Source organism: Vipera berus, assembly GCF_964194415.1.
Source record: "Vipera berus genome assembly, chromosome: 3".
In the NCBI taxonomy this organism is placed as follows: Eukaryota; Metazoa; Chordata; class Lepidosauria; order Squamata; family Viperidae; genus Vipera; species Vipera berus.
This window is the reverse complement of record NC_138204.1, coordinates 112,064,289-112,077,384: the sequence shown is the minus strand read 5'-3', so window position 1 is coordinate 112,077,384 and position 13,096 is coordinate 112,064,289.

The following is a 13,096-nucleotide window of genomic DNA, read 5'->3' as shown; positions in this document are numbered from 1 at the left end:
TGGACGGGTCAATGGCCCGTTGAAAGATTAAGAGGAGATGAAAACCCAATTCGCGCACCGCTGCGCTTGCCTGTTTCCGCTTGGTTAGGAGAGGAGCTGTGACGGACAGACAGCACATGCAGCAGGGCGGAGTGGAGCGTGTGGGGAAACTTGAATCGACCCCCTCGCCGTCTGCCTAGATCTGAGTCTGTAGTGTAGTGGTCAGTTGCAGGAAAGGAAGGGTAGCGACTACAACATAAGTTTACTGTCCGTTGTGTTGTAATGTTGCAAACTACGTTCCAATTACAGTAATCACATGCAAGAAATGCCTTGAAAGAAATACAATAACGCTGTGGGGCAGTAGGGCGTTTGGGAGGACAATTCCCTTAGGCTTTTACTCAGTGCTTTTTTTGTAAAAGAAAAAGGTGCCGGAACTCACACATATCATATAACCCGCCTTGCCTACCCTACAAGGTTCCATCCAAAAAAGGTGCCAGAACTCCGTTCTGAGCGTTCTATGAGGAAAAAAAGCCCTGCTTTTACTACTGGTTATGGTGAATGGGGCGGATGACTATGGGAGTTCAAAATATTGCCCGAGTATTCCTATTTCTGGCATCTGATGTAAACAGACATGCCTTCTGCAATAGGATGCTTTTCCCCCACTTCCCAATCATAGGCAGCCCTGGGATCATTAACACATTTACATGTTCACCCAACTCAGTACAATTAATTACAACAAAACCCCCTCCCCCCTAATTATTAATAAAAAATATTTCATTAAAATTGTTAGGAGAACTGAAATCTTCATTTCTAGTGGTTTCCTATATTATTTCCCACCAGGACCTCACCCAGTGGTGGGATTCAGCCAGTTCGCACCAGTTCAGCAGAACCAGAAGCTAATTTTTTTGTTGCCCAAGCTCAGAATGGACTTCCAGAAGCAGCATTCACACAGAGAACTGGTTGTTCACATATTTGAATCTTACAACTCACCTCACCTCTTATTAAATTTTCTCAGGAATATTAGTTTATTAGATTAATTATCTGCACAAAAATTTACTAATCCATTATGGGATAAAGATATACTTACTTTTGAAAATGTACAAGGTGAATCAGGCCTTTTCATAAGAAAAAACAAACCAGTAACAATACAGGGCTGTTTTTATACAGATCTTTCTGTTTGTAACATTTCCTAGGTTGTGGCTCTACATATTCATATGAAGAAGTGCTGTAAAAGGGGAAAAGCCTCACGCTCCTGTGAACAAGCTTGTGAGAGATTTTAATTGTGAAAATAATAGGGAAGAAATCAAGGGTCTAGGCTAGAGGTCTCCAACCTTTCTGGGCTCGCAGACTGGAAAGAAGGAGAGCAGCTTCAACATTGGAGTGCACACATGCACACTGGCATGGCACTAGCAGCCCCATTCGTGCATGTGACATGTGCTGGTGCTGTGCACATGCACAAATGGCCATGCACCTCCCCCAGCGAGTAGCGGCCCATTCATGCATGCGCAAACAGGCTGCGGACGTTCACCCTGCGCTAGCATCCTTATTAATGCCCACGTGCATGCGCAAACAGGTCAAATGGGAATGCACGCCCATGCATGCGTGCACCGGTCAGCCATTTCCATGGCCCTCTGGCCAAGAGCCCCACAGCCCAGGAAAAAGATAAATGCTAGTCAGATTTCATTTGTGCTGATGTTTGTCTCTCCCTGAATGTAGATAGAGTGAAAAATGCTTTATATGCCTAGTCTGTACACAAAGCAGATGCTCTAAATCTCTTTTATAATGGTAGAGAATTTGATGAATCCAAGTCAATTGAACATCAAGTTAGTTGGTATCTTTCTCATAAGACCTGACAATTTAGGGTTTCTTAAAAATATTCCCCATTAAATCCTTCTCAAAATGTATTTCAGCTTCTTACAACTGTGATCCGATTTTTCAAAAGAATGGGTGTTGGGGAGGCAGAAAAGGACAATACTTGGTCCATTAAAACAAACATTGCTCCATTCCTTGGAAGCTATGGGAAACAATGTACCTGAGTGCTTTTATTCATCTGAGAGGCAGTTTTCTCCAACCTAGTGTTCTCCAAGTAGTTTGGACCAACTTCCTTAAATCCCTGGGGGCTTGTTATGAAATCTAGCAACACTTATGCTATGGTCATTCAAGGACATTTGAATTCATGGATGCGTTGTTTCAATGTAACCTTTCCAGAAAATTCTACGTAAACAAATTTTAAAAATTTATAATTCACTAACTAATCAGTGATAAATTACAAATAGAAAATTAAAACAAGCAAAATAGTCTTCTCTAAATTCTAAGAACATGTGGTTGAAAGTTAAAGGATATTGACTAGACATCCAATTGTAAATGAATAGAAGTGTAAGCCTAATGCTTGGATTACTTCTTACCATTCAAGATTTATTTCAAAATAGGCATAGACAGAATTTACACTTTATATAAAACTTTATATATTGTTAGAGGTGATCCATAGATAGTAATTCAGTTGTTCCATGCAAGACCACGAAATAATTGCACCTAGCTATATATAGTTGTGTGTATCAAAAATAAAGACACTTTAAAGAACTCGGTTCTGGTGCCTATTCAGGACAAAAGTGATTCTCTGTTATCTTTTGGGGGGATATTTTTTTACATGTCTTTGCCTAGCCCAGGGGTCAGCAACCTGAAACAGTGAAAGAGCCACTTGGAACCAGTTCCCTCACAAAAGGAAAAACTGGGAGCCGCAAAAAATGTGTGCACATGCGCGTACATGCGCGCATGTGCAGAACAGGGTTTGACTGAAGAGTGGAGCCAAGGCGAGATATGCACCTACCCTGCATATTTGAATTGATTGGTTGAACTTTTTTAGTCCCACTTTTTTTTTGGACTGCACATGGCAGAGGACTAGGAGCCGTATGCGGCTCCGGAGCCGCGGGTTGCAGACCTGTGGCCTAGCCCATAGACAATTCATTGGTGATTTCCTATCCAAATACTATTTAGGAGCAGCCCTATTTATTTTCAGAGCCCTAGACAAAGTCTGCTGTTATTAGGCCTGAACATAATATATCAGAAAATGCAGAAATCTTCATCAAGGAAAAATATGTTACCAAAAGAATTTGTGTGGCTCCTGGTAACACTGTCACTGGTCCAAATAAGGACATTTTGCTACTATGTTTATTTGTTTCAACGTTCAATTTGGGTAATTTCACTCTGCAGTCTAAGCTGCTGGTCACCCCTGCTGCTCCCAGCTGTTTTATAAGCCATCTTAAGAAATCCCAAGCCTGATTTGGGCAACAGGGCCAGATGGGTGCTCAGTCCAAACTATCCCCACCCAGGACGTCCATAGTCATTCCCCTGCTTTTTGCCATTCGCATCCATGCAGAGAAGACAAACACTGATGGCTACCCCTGGATACGCAGATGAACCAATGTCCTCAATTTTCTTTTACGGACTGTTTCTCACAACCCGTAGTTTTTATGCTTTTCCTTTACTTTCCCAAATCATTATACACATGGATGTCTTCACATTGTCACACCATATTCCTATCACACTAGCACAGAACTTTCTTGCTTCTTTACTCTCTATGGTACCATTTTTTTTATTCTGATGTCATGATAATCTAAATAAGAGGGGAATAGCTTATTCTTTAATTTTTATGTTCCTCTGAAGGTTCATGAAAATGCTGCAACAAGGAAAATCTAATAGTTTAGCCTCACAGAAACAAAACTTGAAAATTAAAAAATAAAGGGGAAGGGGGGAAGGAAGTGGCACCGGACACCGCTGACTGTTCAGGTAGGAAAACTGGCCTTTTGAATCAAAGCTGAAAGTCATCCTAGGAGTAGAAAGAGGGGGACATTTATTTTTTGCATTTGGGGAGCGTGCATGGCCTACGGTGGCAAAAGACCAAATTGAATGTGCAGATCTGTCCTTGTTGTGTTAGTCTACAAGCATAAGGTCCAGACATAGCTTGGTAGCTGAAGTAAACAAATTTTTACACAGTGATTGTTTTTTATTTTCAAATAAAAAGAAATCAAGCAGCCTATCCAGACTGGAATAAACATGCCTGCTTGCTTATTTACTTATTTACTTACTTATTTCACTCACTTTACTTACTTACTTACTTACTTACTTACTTACAGGACTTACATTACTTACAGGACTTATATCACATAATTAGTCTAAGCAATTCACAAACATTCAGAAAAAAGTTGCTAAAGACAAAACTATCTATCCTCCCACCTGCTCAATGGCTATAGGGGTCCATGGAGATGACCTTAAGAAAGTATTGAGAAGCTGTTACAAAAACAATTAGTGAAGAAATATGCCCTGCATTCTGGAAAAGAAAAGAAAAAATAGGAAAAGAATCATGCTGGCTCCTCCCTGATACAATGGGATGTAAAAGGGAAAGAAAGGAAAACACAATTAGACTTGCAAGATTCTGTTATTCTTTTATGATAGTTTATATCAACAGAGTCTTCTTTTGGAGTTTGTTTCTTGATCTGGACTAATTCCAAGGTCTGACAATACCTACCATGGAGCTCTCAAGATGTCACAACAGACTCACTGAAGAGTCTTTCAACCTGTTTAAGAAGAACCTGGACATTGTGACAGGGCCACCAACTTCTACACTCCACTACAGTAACCTTATTAGCTTCTTTGAAATTTTTTTAAAAGGTCAGTGGGTCTTTAAAAACTAACCTACTTTACTATGAATGTTCAGACACTATGTTTTAAGGCCCAGAACACATGACCCTTCTTTGCTATGTTAGCTATGTGCAGTGTAGGAATTAAACGTATGTGTGTTATGGGTTTTATTTTGCAGATTTTAATTTTATAAGCCACTCTGGAGTCATCACGTTTGAGTTGGGCAGCAATATAAATGTGTAAGACAAGAGAGACAGACAGAACGTGGCATCTAGTAGTCAGAAAAAGAACAGGGATCCTTTTCCATCAAGTGTTTGGAAGAACAAGCTGGAAAGAGGAAAAGCTTTCTTTGTGAGATCAAAATGCAATGTCTGAGTGTATCTCCGAAACACAGTTGGCAAGAGCTGAAGTGGAAAGCAGCAGCAGCAAATATTGTATAATAAATATTTTCCCTATTTAATCCTCTGTGTCATTGTGGACATTAGCCTCCCTTCAAGTTGAAAGAAATGATTTCTTTGGAAAGTTTTGAAGTGCTGATTCTCCTGTTGGGTCTGCAAATATTTTTTTTTTCTGACTTGCCACCAGACTAGGGAGTTCTAAAATTCCATAAATTGGTTTGATCACAGGTTATCTTCCCAGGGATTACTCTTGTGATTCCAAACAAATGAAAATGAAAGAAGGGTCACTTCACATATACACCAATAGATTGAAAACTACAGTGCCACTGGAACACCTTGCATGTGCAAGTGAACTACTGCAGAGCACAAACTTCCATGTAGAAGGGAAAATATAATCACAGCGACAGTAGCAGGATGTGTCAACGCTTTGACAATGGATGTCATCACTCTGACAACTGAGAACCAGCAGCCATTTTTACTTTTGCTTTTAGTGTGCCTTTCTATTCTTTTAGAATTCAGATGTAGAAGGGGAGATGAGGTAAATGCCTGAGGGTTTGGCTAGCCATAACAATGTAGAAGTGTGGGAACTCAAGGACATATTCTGATAAGGTTTGGGGGGGGGGCTGAGGGGCCTGGAGAGAAAAACCCACATTTTGTGCTAATTGGGGAATGTGATTTATGACAGCTTTTGTGGGGTGGGAATTGCCATTTGTTACTTTGTATCTGGGAGGAGGGAATCTCATTCTTGGGTTCAACTATGTAAGTGCTGATACATTGTTTCCTAAATAAAATGTTCTTTAAGGAAGAATTCTTGCCTTGAAGTTCTTTTACTGGTTTCATCTATTATTGGAACCATGACAGGATGCTTGACTCATGTCTCTTCTGTCAGATACTAATTCAAATTAATACTTTCATAGGTTGTATGAACAATGATAATGGGTGCATTTTGATCCATAACTTTTAAATATCTTTAGTCATATGTTCCATTGAAGAGAACTGAAACATTCCATTAATATACTTAAAACACCGACTTTTCACTTTTTTGTACTTTGTTTCACTTAAGCCTGCTCAAATTGAGACTTTTCTTTTTAATAACTCACCTTGAGATCTTAGATGGATGCTGGCTGTCTTCTCAACTGCAGTCCCATCTACTGTATGTGGAATGCCCTTTCTAAGCAGGTTGGCTGACATCAGGACTGATATTTTCCCAGTTTCTTAACTAATATTTTAAAAATAACATTTTCAATTGCCTAAGCCAAGGAGCCAGGGTACTGACTCACCTGCAGATACCAGTTTCAGTGCCACACCTGACTTCATTTTTTTAAAAAAAAATGATAAATAAAAACAAATTAAGTGGAATTTGACTGGGAGTCCTTTATGAACTTTTTACTGAAAAAGCAAAAAAATGGATTTGTGATTTGTGGGTCTGATGATAGAAAAGGCACAATACGTGAGGAAGGGAGCCATAATGTAACCTTAGAGAGTGGGGGGAGAGAGAGAGGATAAAATATAAATGTATTTATAACTGTTATAAAGAACATTGGAAGCCACTCCTTTAAATCTTTCTATCTTTTTTGAGGCTTGTTTCATTTGTTTCTACTTACCACTTTTCTTTTACTTTACTTTCTTGTTTCCTTAAACTTGTATTGTTTGAACTTTGCTGACAACTTATTTAATACAAATTAACCTGAAAAAATTAATATAAGCTGTGAGCCTCCAGCATCATCTTATCCACAGGAATGGCCCTCTGAATCCAAGCAGGACTCAATTGTCTTGAGAAAAGTGTATTTTTAATAGAGGTAGTTCTCGACTTATGACCACAATTGAGCCCAACATTTCTATTGTTAAGTTAGGCAGTTGTTAAATGAATTTTGCTCCATTTACAACATTTCTTCTCTGCAGTTGTTAAGTTGGTAACACACTTGTTAAGTGATCTGGCTTCCCCATTGACTTTGCTTGTCAGAAGGGCACAAAAGTTGATCACATAACCATGAGACTCTACAACTATCATAATTATGAAGCAGTTGCCAAGTGTCTGAATTTTGATCACGTCACTATGGGGATGCTGCAGTGGTGGTAAGTGTGAAAAATGGTCACATGTCACTTTTTTTTAGTGCTGTTGTAACTTTGAACTGTTGTTAAGTCAAGAACTATCTGTGTTATATAACTCATGTGGCATGGATAAATATGCTTGTTTTAAATATATATTTACCTTTCTTCTGCCTCAGCTTACAGTTACTTACCTAGTCATATCTGCCCATTGACCTAACAATTGGACTTTCCTCCAATTGGTAAAAGTTGGCTGACATTATATCCGGAAGTAATAAGCTGAGCAAGGCTGATATCAAATGATCATGCCACATAGTCCCACCCACATTCCTTATACAAATGTTCATTGTAATCTGAGTGGTTAAAATGTTGGCTCTGTGAATAGGACTGTTTTTGCTTGTTACATCCCAAGAATTCCAGGCATCTCCCTTAGAAGGCTATAAATAGGAGTTGCCTGAAGGAATCTCCCACTACATGTTGGGCAGAGGGGATCTTCAGCTGAAAAGAAGAGCTGAGCACAGAAGAAGGAAACTCTGTCGCCTCCAAATTTTAAAGCATCTCTTTCATAAATACAACACTACAGGTATTGTGTACATAGAAACTACAATGTCAGTTCTTTGGAACCTGCCTTTGTTTACATTGCTCCCAAAACAATAATAATCACAATGAGCAATGCAATATTTTACCAGCAGCAATATATACAGAACAGTTTCCTGAAAAACAAAGCATCTTATCTCAGTTATAGTAAGCCCTACTCTCTTCCGTTGAAGATGCTGCCTCTGGATAGCATCCTAATAGAATTATGTCAGCCCAGCAAGGCCAAACCCAGAACGAAAAGTTATTTCCTGATACAAATCTTCAGGGCACCAGACGGTTTCCGGGATCAGAGCCGAAGGTTTCAAGGAATGAGCTGGTATGTCTTGCTGCAGAAAGGTGATGTTCTTTATTTGGCAGAAATTGAGGAAGAATTTCTTTGGGACATGGCATAAGACTATTAGCCAGATAAGAGTTTGCTGTGGGAAGAGATTGGAACTATTGTCCACATGATGCTGTACTGTCCTTTCTAAAAGGACATATGGAATCCTCTCTTCTTGCTTCTTTTGGGACAGTATCCAGGCAGACAGACCTTTATTATATAAAGGCCTTCTTTCTAATTCCAAATTAGCATTAATGTACCAGCTGGTACATTCTGTCCCTTACTGCTATGTTTTTATGTGGATCATTGATTGTAATAATAATAAAGCTATCAGGACTTTAACTAGAGACAGGTAACACAAAGAACCCAAAGCTTCAACACTCATCTAACTGGCCACTGCAGGAACATAATGTGGAATGGTCCAAAGACAGGCAATCCACAGAGATTGCATTTTCTCCTCTCCTCATATAGGCAAAATTTGCATTAAGAACTTGCAAATAAAAAATAGAGCCACGTGGGTAGGAGAAATTACAAATAAACAATTGACTCTGGAAAGGTAGAAAGGCTCTGTATCTAACAGAAGATGGACAGTGGAGAAAATACAATATAGATTACTTTTAGTCATTGTCGACAGCAAACTCTTTGACTGTGTAGGTCATGGCAGAATCAAACACATATTAAAGTTAACACATAAACCAGAACATCTGAAAATTCTTCTGACAAATTATTACAGTGAACAGGAATCTATCGTAAGAACTAAATCTGGATGAATAGAATGATTCAGAATAGAAAAAGGGTATGAAACAAAAGTTCTCATTGTTTCAGTCTCTGTTTAAGTTAACACATTTAATATATTATAAGAATGGCAGGATTGGGAGAAATCAGCTAGAATCAGAATAAAAAGCACACATACGAACAATGTACAATATGTAGATGACACCATTTGTTAACTAAGGCAAGGATGACTTGGAAGAATTCATTTTGAAAGTAAAAATAGAATGTGAAAACAATCTTTGTAATGCTATACATTAAAAAATCAATAAAAGAATCAATAGAAAAGGACAGTGTGCTGGAGAAGTCCTTTGGAGGAAGGCAACGATAATTCAAGGCAAAATTATGAAGGATAAGGACATTTAAATGAAGATAAAATAAAAAGTAGTCAAAGCAATGGTCTTTCCAGTGCTATGGTTGGTTGGGAAAGCGAGACTTTGAGTAAGAGTATGAGAAACAAGGAGAGGGATCTCTTTGAACTATGGATCTGAAAATCATTGCTAAGGATACCATAGAAAAACCAACCAATCCATTCTGGACCAAATGCATCATACTCTGTTTTCTTGAACAAGCAGAAATTCACATATTTTGAAATGGACTGCAAAAGGATGATAGACTAGAAAAATATGTTTAGTAAAATTGAGGTAATTACCAGAAGGGCAAAACTGATAAAGGGGAATGGATCAAAGTATTAGAGTTACAAGCTGTTCTGAGGATAAGTTGGAATACTGAGCATTTTTCCGGGCAGTTACCAAGAGTTAAATTTGATCTAATGGCACTTAACTAATGAAACAGAATGCCCTAATACCAGTATGAGGTATGATTCACCACTCATCCTGACATTAAAATAATTTGAACAAAAATCAAAGATGGGGTGCTGTAAAGCACTGTACTGGACTCAAGCATAATCTTTATTTGCAAGAATGATTCTGATTTAAAGGAAAGCCCTGTGTCCACCAATCCCCCACAACAACGATAATATACAAAACCTTGGTGTTTAGAGGAAGTGGTGAAGAGAATCTCCACCATTTTACCTTCTAATAAAAAGATGCACTATGACTGGCCATGCCCAAGCTGGAACATGTTTTGTGAAGACATCAATGGGTGCATTCTCAAAAATTTCAAAAATCCAACATCTCTCTCTTAGTTTCAAAAGACTGCCTGCCTTTCCAAAAGCATTTTGTTTGATGAAGTTGTTTGGGCTGATCCCAGCAACAATGAACGCCAAATTTAAAAGATGACAGCAGTTATATCATTGCTCAAAGAGATAGAGAAAACTTCTCACAGAAGTGAAAGTTCTCTATAGATTATTCCTCCTAATATAGTCTTCCCTTTAACACCTGTACATTATTATGTATCTCTGAAGACTTCTATTGGCTACATTATTATGTATCTCTGAAGACTTCTATTGGCTATATATATATCTTTGGTCATTCGGGTTTTTTCCCACGAAAAATTGGAGGTATCAGGGCAATGTTTCGACGAAATCTCATCCGTCATCCTCAGGCTGGTGACTTCAGCGAAAACCTCAGAATATATATATATATATATATATATATATATATATATATATATATATATATATATATATATATATATATATACACATACATACATACATACATACATTATATATATATATATATATATATATATATATATATATATATATATATATACACATTATATATATATATATATATATATATATATATATATATATATATATATATATATATATATATATATATATACACACACTTGAATGATGCTTAGTCAGCAAGGAACTAGAAACAGAATAAGCATTTTTAATATTACTAAGAGAAATGTCTGAATTTTATATCTTTCCTTACTATATACAGTAAATTCAAATCAAAAGCTGAAAGAACAGCTAGAATTTAAAGTTTAGAACGATCTAAAATTGGTCAGGTTAGATTTATTGTTGAGTTGACTGTTATTTAAAAGAAAAGTGTTGGGAAATTTTAATAGGATTATATACTATCTAGCCTGACTGGAGGATTCGAGTTTTGCTATTGTCTAGAAGTCGGGAATCTACCCCCACCCCATCCCCACCCCCAAATCAACTTCACATAGAAAAATAAAACCTCCCAGGAGATATAAATAAGCCATAATGCCGCATGAGTTGCTAACTTTCACCCAGCAAACTGCGGGTAGTCTAGCAATTTGTGTCATGGTTCATTAGGCAATTCATTACATTATATAATCATGGGCTTTCTAAAATAATAATTATAATTATAAATACATCATTGGAAAATAAGAGTGCAAAGCCTAATGGTGATTATAGCTCCTTATAGCATAATTTTATTCTTCTCAGTAGATGTTATGATAAAATCTCACATTTTGTATAGGTCACTGGAAAATAACACTGATCTAAAACAAATCAGAATCTAGGAAACGAACACTTCTTTTGATTATAACATATAATTAAACATTACCTTTTAAAAATTATATGGATATGATTTAGATCCCCAGTAAAATAATTCCCCCTAAATTCTGAGTGTCTACTGATGCTCAATGTATTTTCACAGATAGTTCAGCTCGATTGTTTGATCTTTGATTAAGGCTGCCAACCTTTATCCATTTATCTGGGGAGACATTTAAAAGCTTATACTGTTAAATACTGTAATTACCTGCAAGTTGGCTGGTGAGAAAAGGATGCTTGTATTTGACTCACACATTTCTTCCTCCAGTTAAGCAGGCCAGTTTAATTAGTTATCTTCTCTTTTGTAAAAGAAAAAAACATACTGTATTTCATGGTCACAGTGGAATCAGCAACTCAGAACTTGGTTCTTGATGTCCTATGAACTGAAACACCTTAAATGTTCTTGCTGTCAGAAGACAGGGATACTATTCAGATGCTTCCTCCTTTTCCTTATAGTACCTGAATATTTGTATCAGAATAGTGGAAGGAAGCAGTTTGGGGTAAGACAGGGGAGAGGGCGGCGAAGAGAGGAATGCAGAAAATCACCATTTTTGTCTATGGTTGTAGAAGAACAGCACAAGAGTGGTTGTAGTTTGCTTTACCTTCCAAAATAGAACTGTGAATTGTAATACTGGTTTTATATCTCATGTGTGAAGGGCAACCATAAACCACAGCTTCCTGGTTCCAATTTAACAACTCACTAAAGCCTCAAAGAAGTATTAGAAGGAAAAGCAGCTTTAAATAATAAATAAATAAATAAATAAATAAATACATAAATATATACTGCTTGTGATCCCTGCTATAAGATGGAGTGTTAGACTATAGGACTGAATAGATTTATGACAGCACAAACTGATATTCTTGTCTGTTTTTATTCAGGGCAATTCGACATTTGCATTTTATTATTTCCCTGTCCCTCAAATGCAGTTTAAAGTGGGTTTGTGTTCATCTTGAATTCTGCCAATTCAGAACGGGGAGTACCTGCAAGGAATGACTATCCTGAGCCAGCAATCTTCCCTGTGACTGGTCAACAGGAGGATGTGAAAATTCTTACTCACTGTCCCAACCATGAGTTATTACAGACCCTGATGTGGCAAAAATAGATAAATAAATAAATCCCCTCACCCTCCTTTCCATTCCACAAACAGGAAATTCAGTCAATTGCCAGCACCCCTCCTCCATTTCTAATTCATGTCGTATTCATGTATTTTGTCATCGGCAAAGAAATCCTTCAGGGTTGCTGTGATGAAAAGCCTTCTGCAAAGCTGCCTTGCCTTTTCTTGCAACTTGTGAGGGAGAAAGGAAAATGTGCAGCCATTTTTGTAAAGGGATCTTTTTCTACAAAAGGCAGATTAGGGGGAATAAATTGTAAACAATGCCTCTTCACATGGGCCCCAGGAACAGGACACCAAAGGTCAGGGCTGAGAGGTAGAGAGATGTAATAGTTCCCACAATGGGAAAAGAAATAGCCACATGGTTTGTGGCAATGCAGTATTCCCCCCCCCCCAAAAAAAAAACCCCAATTGTGTTGCAAGTCTAAAAAGAAGGCTAAAATCATAAATGAAACCATAGAGGAAAGTGTTAGCTAGCTGTAGGTAGCATATTTTATAACAAGAAAATCGGTTTCCATGAACAGGGACATTGTTTTGAATTTTTGCAAACGTCTTTAATATCTGGCAAATAAATCTGATTTTCATGGAACATCCTCCCCCCACACCCCCAAGGATCCTTGGACCACACTTTAAGAAAGACTATCTTAAGGATGCCTAGAGAATTACAACTCATTAAAGCATCTCTCTCTTGTCAGTGCAAGATCCAAATTACAGTAAAGCACTCCTGACAATAATTATTTAATCTCTGTTTGAATCTGAGGGAGTGGGGACTATACTATATTTCTACTAT